At 49.6% G+C, this 14,597-nt stretch overlaps 2 pseudogenes; both read left to right on the top strand.

Moving 5' to 3' along the window:
- The first annotated feature begins 5,234 nt into the window (after positions 1 to 5,234).
- On the top strand, positions 5,235 to 6,186 carry LOC128351679 (olfactory receptor 51V1-like; annotated as a pseudogene).
- A 5,523-nt stretch (positions 6,187 to 11,709) lies between these two features.
- On the top strand, positions 11,710 to 13,603 carry LOC128349485 (olfactory receptor 51G2-like; annotated as a pseudogene).
- Positions 13,604 to 14,597: the final 994 nt, after the last annotated feature.

The following is a 14,597-nucleotide window of genomic DNA, read 5'->3' as shown; positions in this document are numbered from 1 at the left end:
AGAGGAAGGCTGAGCTTTCATCAAGGATTTGGCAGAATGTTTTTAAGTGCCCGTAGATAGGGCAGTGGCGCTGGGGTGTGAGGAAAGCCTCCAAGATGGTGCCAGTAATGCTCATTGCATGTGGGTTTCTACAGCAGCACCTTGGAGAAGAAAGACAGGTCCTCTGAGTCCCAGAGGTTCTAGGAGCTGGATGAGTAAGGTGCATGCCTTTACAGAGAATCAGAAATTGGAAGCTCTGTTTATAAGCATGCCGCCCAGCTACAGTAATATAATCGGGCAATTGGAAACCCACACTGCTCTAACTTTTGAGATAGCAGTGGAAACTATTTCTGCTGAAGTAAGCAGAAGGCAAGTTTTGAGTTCTCGCTATGATGATGAATTGGCAAGCAACTTCGCTCTTAAGGTGGCACTTGGCCATACCAGAGAAAACCCAAGGTGGGGAGGGAATGCTGCGAGAGGAAATTGCAGGGGGTCCCATCTGCATACCAAAAGCTCTGGCTCCGTTGCCAAGGGAACACAGTCCAGAGGGAGAGGTCACATGACTGCCGGCAGGGAGATTGCTCCTGGAATGAGGCCAACTGGCACCAATGTCTTTCAATGTTTGAAAGTAATTTTATGGTAATTCTATGGCACAAGGTGGTGGCTACATTCCGGCAGCAAATAAAGCCTTTCAGGCCAAAGTGATACCTCAGCTGCTATATGGGGTTCAGGTTAGACTGTTAAAAGACCTACAAGCCTTAGAAAAAGTCCAATCGGGCTTTCTGAGATCACTGTTGGGGGTACCAAAATGCGTCCCGAACTCCTTAATATGGCTGGAGACTGGGCTTCTGAAATTGGAGACCAGGGCCTGGCTGCTCATTATCCTGTATTGGATTAAGACTTATCTTTACCTGGTAGGACTTATACCTCACCTCCTTGCTGCTACCCCACAACCCCGTTGGTGTAATGCGGTTGAGGAGAGACTCCGGAAGATGGGCTTCTGCCCAGCACAATTGTTAGAACAGGGTGAGTCAATGGCAAGATGCCTGGTTAAACAAAGGCTCAGGGTCATAAATTTTTGGGAGGAGGAAAGGGCCTCTATAAATAGGCCTCCACAACTGTTAAGCGCTAAGAAAGATTGGGCCATAGCCTCTTACTTTTACACAATCTGTTCACCAAAACTTCGCTGGGTGTTTACAAGAGCTCACCTAAATGCCCTACCCTCAGCGATGTTATCAGGGAAATTTGAGAGAAAACCCTATGAGGAGAGACTATGCCCTTGCAAATCTGCTCCCGAAACACTGAAGCATTCACTGTTACATTGCCCACTTTATATCGCTGAAAGAGATTTATTTTTATCCCAGTACCTGAAAGGTCTCAAAAGCCACTAGGAGGAGACGATTCTTACATGTTTATTAGAAGATAGAGACCCAACAATATCCTTGGCAGTGGCCAAATTCTGTTATATTTTGACCAAATTAAGAGAGGCTAGAGCACGGCAATCAGCTACTGCCAAAGGTTCTTGATTTTATGTATGTGATAACATTTTAGTTTTTGTTTCCGTTTTTCTCTCTTTACTGAGTACATTCTGTTTCTATTGCTGTTTGATCTAAGATTGTACATAAACAACTAACTTACTTTCGATGTTTTCTGTGTGACTAGTCTGGCCACAAGGTGGCGAACTGTCCCAAGAATCCATTAAGGAAAGCTGAATTTACTGAGAGATAATTAAATCGCAACTATAGTGTGTCTTTGTTACAAGGAGATGGAGGGAGATCAATTTTAGACACTGGATCCACAATTCACATCTCAAATCGCCTGGATTTCTATACTGAACTGTTTGATATTCCCGAAGAGATGGTTCATTTGGGCAATAATACTACAATTAAAGCAAAGAGGGAAGGCAAAGGAATTTTGTATTGCAAGTTACCAGATGGATCCATTAATGAATTTCTAGTGAAAGTTGTTTTGTATATCCCTAAAGATGTTTTGTATATCCCTGATTTCTCAAGCTCCTTGCTTTCATTATCCAAACTAGAGAAACAAGGCTTTGGACTGTATATTAGAAATGGACAATGTGTTGTTACCCAGAATGGAGAAGTTTGCCTTGTAGGTACTGAATGGAAAGGCCTGTACAACGTGCAGGAGCAACCTGTGTCAAGGACAGACAGAGAAAAACCAGCTTGGTCCAGACCAGAAGCATGTTAGCTTAATGAAGTGAATCTTGCTCAGTCATGAGAGGACAGCTGATCTTGTGGTAGCAAGCATGACATGTCCCCTTAGCTAAGCAGGGTCTGCCCTGGTTGCATATGAATGGGAGATTTGATGTGTGAGCACTGCAAGATATTCCCCTCAGGGGATGAAGCCGCTCTGGGAAGAGCAGAAGGTTTTAAGTTCCCTCCCTGGCTTCTCCAAGATAGGGCTGAGAGAGATTCCTGCCTGCAACCTTGGAGAAGCCGCTGCCAGTCTGTGAAGACAATACTGAGCTAGATAGACCAATGGTCTGACTCAGTATATGGCAGTTTCCTATGTTCCTATGTTCGCATGAGAACTGCTTGCAACTGTGCAATAGATGTCTAGGTCACAGGAGCTATGAATCAATCCAGAACATGAAGGAAAGGGGATTAGCTGATGGCATTGATTTTATACCATGTGACGTTGTGACTAACTGTTTGTTGTCTTGAGTTGGAAGGCTACTCTACATAAGAGGTGAAGGCCCGAGAGCATAGCGAACAGGGATAGCGGGAAGTGTGCGGGGGGGGGGGGGGCTGGAACAAGCCCCTGCGATCACAAGGAGCCTGGTGGAGAAGAGAACGTAAGTACATATCCCTCCCTCGTATCCCTCATATTCTTGGGAAAGGCTGTTTGGACAGTTAAATAGCTGACCATTACAACTGAGACCTATCCTTCTAATAAACTAACTAATAAATGGACAATAAACTCTCTAAATACTGTAAACAGCCAACAAAAACAGTATGAAGATAGAAGGTCAGCAGGGGAAGGGGCACTTCCCAGTGTATTGCACAGAGTGCCACATGTATGACTATTTGCCCCATGGGCAGAAGTCATGGGTGTGTGCTCGGTGCAAGGAGTTCCTGGCTCTCAGGGAACAAATTTGTTCCCTTGAGACCAAGGTGGCAGATCTGGAGAAGCTCAGAGAGACAGAGAGGCATGTGGACGAGACCTTCAGGGATGTGATAGAGGCATCCCACTCCAGGGCTGGTAGCTCCTCTGCTGTCAGGGAGAATGAATGTCTTGGGCAAGGAGGACATCGGTCTGAGGAAGAGGGAAATGCTCCTTTAGAAGGGACCCCTTCCGTGGATGATGAGCCCATATCCTCTCGCACAGGGGATACTCCTCTGGGGGGTATTATATATTATAATGCCCTTATACAAAACTATGGTACAGCCACACCTGGAGTACTGCATACAATTCTGGTCACTACATCTAAAAAAGGACATTGTAGAACTGGAAAAGGTGCAGAAGAGGGCAACCAAAATTATCAGGGGTCTGGAGCACCTTTCTTATGAGGCTAGGCTACAACACCTGGGGCTTTTTAGTTTAGAAAAAAGATGACTGAGGGGAAACATGATAGAGGTCTATAAAATCTTGCATGGTGTGGTGAAAGTGGATAGAGAGAAATTCTTCTCCCTCTCACATAACACTAGAAACAGGGGTCATCCCATGAAATTGATTGCCAGGAAATTTAGGACCAACAAACAGAAGTACTTTTTCACACAGTGCATAATCAACTTAGGGTTAGGGTTACCAGTTGCAGGGGAGTAATGGCAGGAAAGAGGGCACGCCCTCAACTCCTGTCTGTGGCTTTCAGCGGCATCTGGTGGGCTACTGTGTGAAACAGGACTGCCACCGGCAGTCCCGCTCTGCACCTGCTCATAGCTCTCCCCTCATCACTGGCTAAGCCATTTTCAGAGGCAGCCTCGCAGGCTGAGCATCCAGGCCCTGCCCTTCCTGGTTCCTCCCCCATGAACTTTATTACCCCTTCAGCTGCCATTCTCTCCTCTCCTTTTGCTCCCGTCTCCTGCCTGGCATCTGCCCCAATCAGCCGTGTTGCTGGTCCGCTGACATCTGTGGGCATTGGGCGTCCCACCAGGACACAATGCACAGTCTGGATGCCCGAGCTGCCCGCGTCTGTCCCATTCGGTGTGGCCACCCCTGGCTGTGCCTGAGTCCCAGCTCCTCCCCACGCCATCCTCCTCTCCGTCATCATCTCGGAGGTCAGTGCAGTGTGTGGGTGGGTCAGCTGGACAATTGCAAACACATCTTTCTTTTAAAAGTACCAATTATAAAATGTCCAGTACTCAGTTGACAATAAAGAAGCATAAAATCATTCTTCTTTCACACACATAGCCTGCCAGGTTGCCCATGCATCTGGGAATATGGGGCATCACTTCCAGGCCAGTTGGGAAGGCCCTCAGGAAGCCTCAAGTCCCAACACCTACCCCTGCCTGGCAAGACCAACAAAGGTCACGGCACTTGCTCAAATGAGCCGCTCCTGGGAAGGCTGAACAGCACAGGCAGCAGATCTGCCATTGTTTCTGCCCCCAGGGAGTTCCCCACCTCTGCTATTGGCTGAGTATCCCTCGACTGCCTCAAGTGTCCAGCACTCCCTCTATAAACACCCCCAGCAAGAGCATCAGCTGCAGACCCCTCAGGTGCCACGACTCGAGCGCATCTCTGTCGAGGAACCGGAGGCTGCAGTGTAGCCAAGGCAAGTCCAGCAACCTCGCCCTTGGTGCTCCGAATCAGCACATAGTTCCAGGAAATCTTGGGGAAGAGGCCAGAGAAGAGCCTCCCGGCATCTACCAACTGCTCCGTTCAGGCCAGTCCCTCGGATCCAGAAGCTCTGGGGAAGGATGCTCATGTCAAGGAGCTGGGGATGTCTCTTTCCTGCTCACTCAGAGGTACCCTTTTGTTCTTCAGATTAGCACAGGATTCTATTACCGTCACATTTCCACAAGATGCTGGCAGTCACACTGGGAGAAGTTAAATTGCATGCCGTTAACAAAGAGGAGAACTGGGTCCCTTCTCCAAACTCCACATTGTAGGAGAGGGAATCCTAATCTTTTCCCCACGGCACCAGGTTGGGCAATTCAGAAGTCAGGCAGCTGAGCATGGGAGTGTTGTCTCACGCAGAAACCAACAGCACTGTGCACCAGAGGGGTACCTCCATGCTTAGGCCTACCTCAGGGCATTTGCACAACTGAATCAGAAGGTGCGCCTCGCGGCTGGCCATGGCACTGCCCACCCCTGCCAACCTCAGCACCACCCTCTTTGCCCTGAGCGGCTTCCCTGGGCTGGAGGCGGCTCACCGCTGGATCGGCATCCCCACCTTTTGCGCCTACCTGGTGGCCATGCTGGGGAACTGCACCATCCTCTACGTCATCTGGGCAGAGCCGGGCCTGCAGCAGCCCATGTACTACGTACTTCCTGGCCATGCTGGCCACCACCGACCGGGGCCTCTGCCTCTCCACACTGCCCACCGTGCTGGGAGTCCTCTGGTTCCAGCTGAAGAGGATCAGCAAGAATGCTTGCATTGCACAGCTGTTCATCATCCACACCTTCTCCTTCATGGAGTCAGCCGTGCTCTTTGCCATGGCAGTGGACCGCTTCCTGGCCATCTCCTCCCCTTTGCGGTACGCAGCAGTGCTGACCGCCTCCAGGGTGGCCAGAATTGGGCTGGTCCTCCTGCTGAGGAGCAGTGTCTTGCTGCTGCCCCCCGTGCCTTTCCTCATGCGGTTCCCCTTCTGCCCAGATGCCACTCTTGCCCACTCATACTGCCTGCACCAGGACATCATCCACCTGGCATGCGCTAACACAGCCTTCAACAGCTTCTGTGCCCGCACCCTCATCCTCGTCACCATGGGCTCCGATCTCTTCTTCATCCTCGTCTCCTACAGTCTGATCCTGAGGACTGGCCTGGGCATGCCCTCGGGCATGCAAGGCCATCACAAGGCTCTCAGCACCTGTGTCTGCCACGTCTGTGCTGTCCTGGCCTTCTACGTCCCTGTGCTCAGCCTCTCCGTCGTGCACAGGTTTGGACAGCACGCGCCTCCCCTCCTTCACATCATCATGGGCAATATTTATGCCCTCCTCCCTCCCCTGATGAACCCCATCATTTACAGCATCAAAACGAAGCAGATCTACAGCAGGATCCTCAAAATAGTCTCCCTAAGAAGCTCCTGAGGGAACCAACAGAGGGAAGGCTGAGGGAGACGTATTTGTTCATCATTCGTATTATAACCGTAGCATTTTCCGTCTCTTTGTCAATCAGAATCTTAGCTGTTAGACTGCATATCCACCCAGAGGTGTATCTAAGGAAAATAGCACCTAGGGCAAGCACTGAAATTGAGCCCCCTGTCCAAACATCTGACACCCATCTTTCAGATAACTTTACCATAATATCAGCTCAAAAATACAAGTCAAGCTCGTTAATCTTTTAATATTTCAAAAACTGTTTTGCATTGGATGTAGCCAGACCAAAAAATGCTGGAAAATGACAAATTTCAATATGCTGTGGCTCATGAAATACCCAAATACTATGTGGAGGTGTACTCGGAAAACTAAACAGAAATGCCTGTCTAATTCTCTACTATGCATTGTAGCATCACTATTACATAAGTTTTAAAAATAAATGGAGAATTTGACTTTTCCCAGATACTCTGAAAATAATTAAAGGATATGCAGAGTAAACTGTGTCACTCCTTGGAATATATTCTAATATTTCAGAAAGACAGTTAAAATGAGAGAAAGAGAGCAAGAAACTCCCAGTGGGCCTTAATACTAAGGATTTCACACTTTTTGTTCAAAGACAAACTCACCATTAATAGCCATATGATTAAGACATCACATTTAACTCACTTATCACAAGAAGCAAAGTAAGAGCAAATCTTAGCTCCTAGATACAATCCTAGCTCATAAGCTTCAGCTCAGTATTCACAAGCCTTGATTTTCTGTACATAGTGCCAAACTAAATATGTGTACAGTCACACACACACACACACACACACACACACAAAATTACCTGTAGCCCCTTTGGGAGGCTTCCTAAAGGCCGTGGGGGTGGTCTGCAAAGGTTCCCTCTCCCCCTGCTGGCCTCTAGGGCCTCGCAGGGACCATTTGAGCATGTGCAGTGGCCACTTTTAAAAATAATCTTTTTTTTAAGAAATGGCAGCTGAAAACAAAATGGCTGTCGTGCATGCTCAAATGGCCTCTGCAAGGCCTGGTATGGCCTTGGGCCTCACAGAGGCCATTTGAGCATGCACAGTGGCCATTTGGTTTTCAGCAGCCATTTTTTAAAAAAATCATTTTTTTAAAATGGCACCCCCCCTTCAAGTGGTGCCCGGGGCACGTGCCCTGCCTGCCCTACCCTAGATACGCCCCTGTACTCACCCATCTAATCTACCTTCTAGCTAAAGGGCTTGCGGTTGGCGAGCATCCCTCCCATACGACAAAATAATGGCTGTGCACTCTCCCTTCACTCCTTGCTGCTTGATGATGACTGGAGGAGCTGCTTTCTCTCAAGGATGGAACTGTGTTGCCACCAAGAACCCTTAAAGAGACAGATCTATTTGTTTGATCGTACTGATATTCCACCTGATATGTGTATCCCTAGGCAGAGCACATGATATAAAAATATAACAAACGTAAAACAATTAAAACAGCTTTACAGTGTAGAACAATTAAACAATTTACAATGAATTTTAACTAAAAGCTTAAGAAAACAGGTACATCCTGAGGATCTTTTTAAAAGCTGCCAGAGATGGGGAAGATCGAATTTTAACAGGGAGGGTATTCCAAAGCCCTGGGACAGCCAAGGAGAGGCCTGGGCCTCAGTCCCCATCAAATGAGCTGGTGGCAATTGTTCTAAAATGCCCAGAGATGGAGCTTTGGGATGGTGAACAAATCTGACTGACAGACTGACTGACTGACCAACTGACTGACTAATCAGAGCTTACAGATCTCCCAAATTGTAGGTGACTGCATGAGATACACAGACAAAGAGATCTGGTGCAAAATTGTTCATATATTTTTTATTTCATAAGCTAGTTTCATGGAACTCCAACACATTCATTCATTGGGGGTGGGGGTGATATTAGGAGCCCCCAAGCATCAGGGTCTGCATGTTGGAATCATCTCAGTTTGACTTTTGTCGGTGTTGGACTGGCTTTTTTCCGGACTGTGTGGGAGGAAGTTAGGGAGAATCTGACAGCCAGGCCGGCCGTAACATTCTGAAGCCAGTGAGAGTGAACGGCTTTGGATTTCACACCACTTTCTCCCTCCCTCATTGAGGCTCTGAGGGGAGGGAGAGGGAGGAGGAGGAGAGGAAGCCGCCACCCACCCCTGGCTCTGCACACAGAGCACTTCTCTGAGGAGGAGGAGGAGGAGGAGGAGGAGGAGGTGGTGGAGGAGGAGACTGGTGGCTTTTCCTCACCTCCTCTTGTCCCTCCCCACTTGGTGAATTTGCACAAGGGCAGCAAAGTCGTGCAACAACAAAAAATTGCCGTTGACACAAACACCCCAAGCAAGCCACACTTCTACATCTGCAGTCCTCTGCACTCTTACTGAGGAGGAGCCTGAACTGAACTAAATCATTTAGTTCTGAGTAATCACAGCAAGCCTGCAAACTGTTCTCAAACCTGCAGCTACTATTTCATGACGCACATACAGGGTGTTAAGCCTGAAATGCCAAGATAAGATCCGAAACAGGCTGCTGCTATGCAAATGGCCCCCTGCTGTTCTCGTATGCAAGGCGGTGTCAAAACCCAGATCATATGAATGGAGCGCAAGCCTAGACATAGCGAAGCAATTTCCAGGTGCCATCTGGAAAGCCATCTGGCATGTTTACCAGTCTGGATAGAAATGTGTGGCAAGTGGGGGGCGAGGGGGGCGGGTCCCATGAGTGGTGCCAGCAGAACATCAGACACTAAACTATTTAGGGTAGTGAAATTCAAAGCAGATTGTGAGGAGCTCCAAAAGGATCTCTCCAAACTGGGGGAGTGGGTGACAAAGTGGCAAATGAGGTTCAGTGTTGGCAAGTGTAAAGTGATGCATATTGGAGCAAAAATACCCAACTTCACATATTCACTGATGGGATCTGAGCTGTCAGTGACTGACTAGGAAAGAGATCTTGGGGTTGTGATGGACAGCTAGTTGAAAGTGTCAACTCATTGCATAGCAGTTGTGAAAAAGGCTAATACCATGCTAGGCGTCATTAGGAAGGGGACTGGAAATAAGAATGCTACTATTATTATGCCCTTATACAAATCTATAGGGATGTACAAATCAATTTGTACCTGAATCTAGCTGATCTGGGTAATTTGGAGACAGAACAAATCACCTCTGTGGTCCATTGGCTAGATTTGGGTCCAAACTGAATCGCGCCACATTAAAATCGATTCAAGATTCAGATTCTTCCTATGCATTTCCCCAGATTCCCAGCTTTCTTTAAAAAAAAGGGGGGGCTAGTGTCATGAGAGGCTCAAGTGGCCTCTGTGGCTCAGAGCGCCTTTGACTAGCTTCAGCTGATACACCGGCTGCAACCTTAACTGGGCAGAGATAGCAGGGCCACAGTTACTCATGCTCTGCTAGCCTCCCATCTGGATTACTGCAATGTGTTATACATGGGGCTGCCTTTGAAACCGGTCCAGAAACTGCAGCTGGCCCAATTCAAAGTGCTGTTTCCAACCTTTGGGACCCTAAGTGGTCATTTGGGGTTACCGGAGAGAGCTCCATATCTCCCTGTCCAGACCTTGAGGCCCTGCTCCAAGCGCCCTGGCCAAATGAGGTGAGGGGTGAGGTCCCCAACTAGGGAGAGGCCTTTTCAGTGGTGGCCTATTCCATTGAGGGGAGAACCTCCCCAGTGAGGCTTCCTGGCATCGTCCCATCGTGCTTTCAGATGCCAGGCGAGCCTCTCTTTCTTTCCAAAAGGTGAAGACGTTCCTGTTCTCTCAAGCCTTTTAAAAGAGGTGTGGAGAATGTTTTTTAAATGCTTTCACATTGTATTGCATTTTATATTCTATTGTCAACTTTTTGTGTTTTAATTGTGTGTTTTATTTCATTGTTGCTTAATTGTGAGCCACCCAGAGAACAATTGGTCATGGGATGGCTAACAAATCAAAGTTGTTGTTGTTGTTGATGATGATGATGATGATGATGATGATGATGATGATTATGATGGTGTTATAGCAGTAGTTGGCAAACTCTTGCAGGGTCGGATAGAAGAGGCTAACTTTGAATGCAAGCTTGAGGATCTTTCCTAAGGCTTGAGGGGGAGGGGGGAGGGGTGTGGGGGGGCGGGGGAGGTGACAGGCAAAAGCCAAGGAAGACAGAGTTACAGCCGATATGCTTGTCTTACGTTCTGCATTGCTGGAGCATGTTGATTGCAAAGGTTGCTGGTCATCCTTCTCAAGAGTGGAAGGAGGCAGAGAAGCTGAACTGGGAGTTCTGGGCATGACTGAGGGTCCTGGGCAGATCAGGACGCAAGTTCCAAAGACTCACACGGACCCCCTTCAGGAAGACCTTGGCGGTGATGGAAGTTGCAGGGAAGGGGATAGAGGCCAAGCCAGCAAGCTCTCTGGGGCAGTGGAAAGGCGGTCTGGGGCCACCGGTCCTCCCACAGTACGGCCAGAGACTGGACTGGACGTGAGGCACATGGAGGCATCCGCAGGGAGAGCGGAGAAGCACATACAGCACACGGATCGGCACCCCCCCAAGGTCCGCACTACACCATTTGCAGGGGGGAGGGGCATCTCTTACGGAGACTTCCTGCCTTGAGAGCAGCTTAGGTCGATGCTTGTGCTGAAAACGAGCCACGGATGCCTGCACACAGCAACGGCTCCTTGTTCAGTTCAGGCTGGCGATGCTCCCTGCTGTTCTTCAGGTGCTCCCAAGGACCGCAGGCTGGTGGCTCTTGCCCTCCTGGTTCTCTCCTGTTGCTCACAGCCAGCCAGTGGGTTTGTTTTAGCTTCCGTAGAAAGGGAGGGAGGGATCGGCTTGACCAGGAATATGTTCTGCGTCACACATTGTGCCGGATCCAGCTACTCTCTGAAGCAAAATGCCCCAGATCAGACCAGGGTGGCCCTTATGCGTTGTTGGTTCATGCATGTCTTCAGGACAAGGCGCTGTCAAACAGGTAGAGCCATTCTTCGTTCCTTGCCATCCTTGCTCTCACTCTGGGGCATCAGGAAGACCAACTCAATGATCCTGGTAGCACACCCACGAAACAAGACTGAATGGGCCCTGGGGCTGATCCAACAGGGCTGTTCTTATGTTGAGGCAGGAAGGTCTCTCAAGCCTATCTGGAGATGCCAGGGAGTTAACCGGGAATATTTTTGCCCTTCCCAGAGTGGCATCATCCCCTAAGGGGCATATCTTACAGTGCTCACACATGTAGTCTCCCTTCCAAATGCAAACCAGGGTGATACCTGCTTAGCAAAGGGGGGCAATGCATGCTTGCTACCACAAGACCAGCCCTCTTCTCATAGGAAGGGATTGGGCTCACGTTAACTACCAAAGGCCTCATTTCACAGTCATCTGCACCTGGAAAAGGTGCATCAGATGAACAGGGGCCTAGAGCACCTTCCTTATGAGGCACGTTCCTTCTTAGCCTTCTGCATCATCAAGTGGATCCCAAGACAGCAAGAGCCACAGCTGCAGCTGGGAGGGCAACCCTAAACCTAGCCCCCCATGGGGTCCCCAAAGCCGCCCATGGGTGAGGTCCCCAGCCCCGCTGGAACCCTCGTCTTTCTCAAGGGCAGGCAGAGTGGCCTCACAGGCAGGTCAGGCAGATGGATCTACCTGTCCCTTGGACCGTCTGCCTGGCATTGAATTCTTCAGCTTAGCTGCTCTCTTGGTTAGCCAGATATGCAGAGATCTTCTGTAGGAGCAGTGAAGGTTGGAGAGCTGGTCTTGGGTTCGAAAGCATGAGGGTCCACCCCAGTCTGCATTTGCATGGGAGATGACATGTGTGAGCCCCGTAAGGTATTTTCCTTTGGGGATGGGGCCTCTCTGGGAAGAGCACCTGCCTGCTTGCATGCAGAAGGTTCCAAGTTCCTTCCCTGGGAGCATCTCCAAGACAGGGCTGAGAGAGAGATTCCTGCCTGCAACCTTGATCTTGTGCTCAGCCCTTCGGAATCTCTTCCAGCCCCTTGGATACAACCCACTCTGCCTGCAGGTTTTGTGCTCCTGGAAGGGGGCTCAGGTGCAGAGAATTAGTGGAGTTCGTAGGGTGAATTGGACCTCAATCCATTTCTGTTTCTTCCTGTGAAACATAATAAAGGGGTACGTGCATGTGCATGTTGGTGACAGCTGGGGGGCAGTTCATCCCAACTCTGTGTCCCTAGTGGTCTGCATGACCCGATGACTGGAGTGTAAGGAAGGGGAGGGGCAGAGAGGGGAGGCAGGGGGCTAGCACAGAAGGCGTGATGAGAGGGGGGGGGAGGAAATTGCAGCATAGGAGGGGTCAGAGGCAGCAGTAGAGGTCCTCGGTGAAGGTGGGTTCAAGGAAGGGCCCCCTGCAGCTAGTGTGGGGCCTGAGATGGGGGCCAATGAGGCAGCTGATTCCGAGCAACCATGAAGAGGACAGGAATGCCTTGCCTTGGGAGAGGTAGCTTGCCTCTCAACCTTCTGCACAAAACTTTCATGTCTTTGTTTTCCAGGACTGACAGAAATGCCATCCTGTCCTCCAACCCCTCAGTCTCCAGCCCTCCAGTGTTCCTCTGGACAGGCTTCTCTGGGCTGGAACGTTCCCATGTCTGGATCTCCATCCCCATCTGCTCCATGTACCTCACAGCCATCACAGGCAACTGTACCATCCTCAAGACGGACCAAAACCCTCCATGAGCCCATGTCCTGCTTCCTCTCCATGCTGGCGCTCTCCAACCTGGACTTGTCCTCTACCACTTTGCCCACCATGCTGAGTGTCCTTTGGTTCAACCATCGTGTGATTGACTTCAGTGCCTGCCTGGTCCAAATGTACTTCATCCACACCTTCTCCATCACTGAGTCCGGCATTCTCCTCTCCATGGCCTTGGACCACGTTGGCCATCTGGAGCCCTCTAAGATACAAGACCATCTTGACCAATGATGCCATCATCAAGATTGGGGTGGGGGTTACCGTCAGGGCTGCCCTCCTTGTATTCCCAGCTTCCTTCCTCCTGAAGAGGCTGCAATATGGCAGAGAAAAGTGCTCTCCTATTCTTTCTGTGCGCATCAAGATATCATGAAAGGTGCCCGCTCAGACAGAAGCATCAGCAGCATTTACAACTTGTTGGTGATGCTCTCCTCCACCGCAGTGGATTCCGTGCTGCTTGTCCTGTCCTGTGTCATGATCCTCAGAATGGTGCTGGCCGTCGCCTCTAAGGAGGAGTGTTTCAAGGGGCTGAACACATGTGTCTCCCACATCTGTGCAGTCCTCATTTTCTATGTCCCCATGCTTGGCCTGACAATGACCCACCGCTATGGGAAGCAGGTGTCCCCCATAGCTTACATCCTCCTCACCAACATCTACCTTTTGGTGCCACCTCTGATGAATCCCATCGTGTACAGTGTGAAGACCAAGCAGATCCGTAGATGGATGACCATGAAGTTCTGGAAGGGGTAGCGGATCGGCAGAGTGCAGAAAGTAGCAGCTGGTCCTAACGGGCCAGGGGGGCACCAAAGGGGGCACAGCTGCCTCTACTTCCCAGCAGCAGCAGCACAGATTAGGTGGCTGTTCTCTCTCCCAAACTGCCTGCAGGCCGGCCATTCATCAGGTAGAGCTGCACAGCTATCAGCCTGCAGGGCAGGGTAGGAGAGAGAAAGAGAGCAGCAACCGGAGCTGCCGCTGGGAAGCAGAGGCAGCTGCAGCTCCTTCAGCAACTGCACCCCGTCAGCCCATTCGGAGAAGCCGCTACTGGCATTGTGAGAAAATAAAATGGTGGCCACCACAACACGGTGTCACGGAGGATCTTCTCTACCTACTGTAGGCCGCAGCAAAAAAGCCCAAGAAAGCAACAGAAGATTAAACAGAAGGGAAGCTAATGAAAACTAATGTGAGCAGCACAACAAAACAAAAATGGCAAAAATGAATATCAAATGAATGATCACTTTAAGGAGTCAAAGTTTTAACAAAAACAAATGGTGGTTTTTGGCAAGCCCCAACTGACAGTAGGAATGAAAGTGTTCCATGAACAAGTGCATGGAGGGAAACCATTCAGGGAACACACCATCAGAGAAGTGGATCCTGGGTCAATTTAAGATCAGTAGCAGTATAAGTCGCATTCACAGTGGGAAATAAAGCTCGCTTTATTTAACTTCCTTTATTTAGCTTGCTGCAGCATCAATGAATCAAGTTTACCACCGCAGGTATTTAATGGAGGACAAAAAGGATCTTCTGGAAGAAAATCAACCACATGCTTCTGAGGACACTTCCTATAGAGCAGGGGTTCCCCACACTGGGGATGTTGGTGAACCACAGTGCCCATTGGGGTTGGGATGTTGCTGAACCACAGTGCCCATCATCTGCAGCTACCATTTATGGTGGCTGGGGATGATGGGTGTTGTGGCTCAGCAACATCTGGAGGACCACCATTCGATTGGGAACCTCTGACGTAGTG

This window comes from Hemicordylus capensis, chromosome 3 (assembly GCF_027244095.1).
Source record: "Hemicordylus capensis ecotype Gifberg chromosome 3, rHemCap1.1.pri, whole genome shotgun sequence".
NCBI classification, from domain to species: domain Eukaryota; kingdom Metazoa; phylum Chordata; class Lepidosauria; order Squamata; family Cordylidae; genus Hemicordylus; species Hemicordylus capensis.
This window is presented reverse-complemented; position numbering and strand designations above follow the sequence as displayed.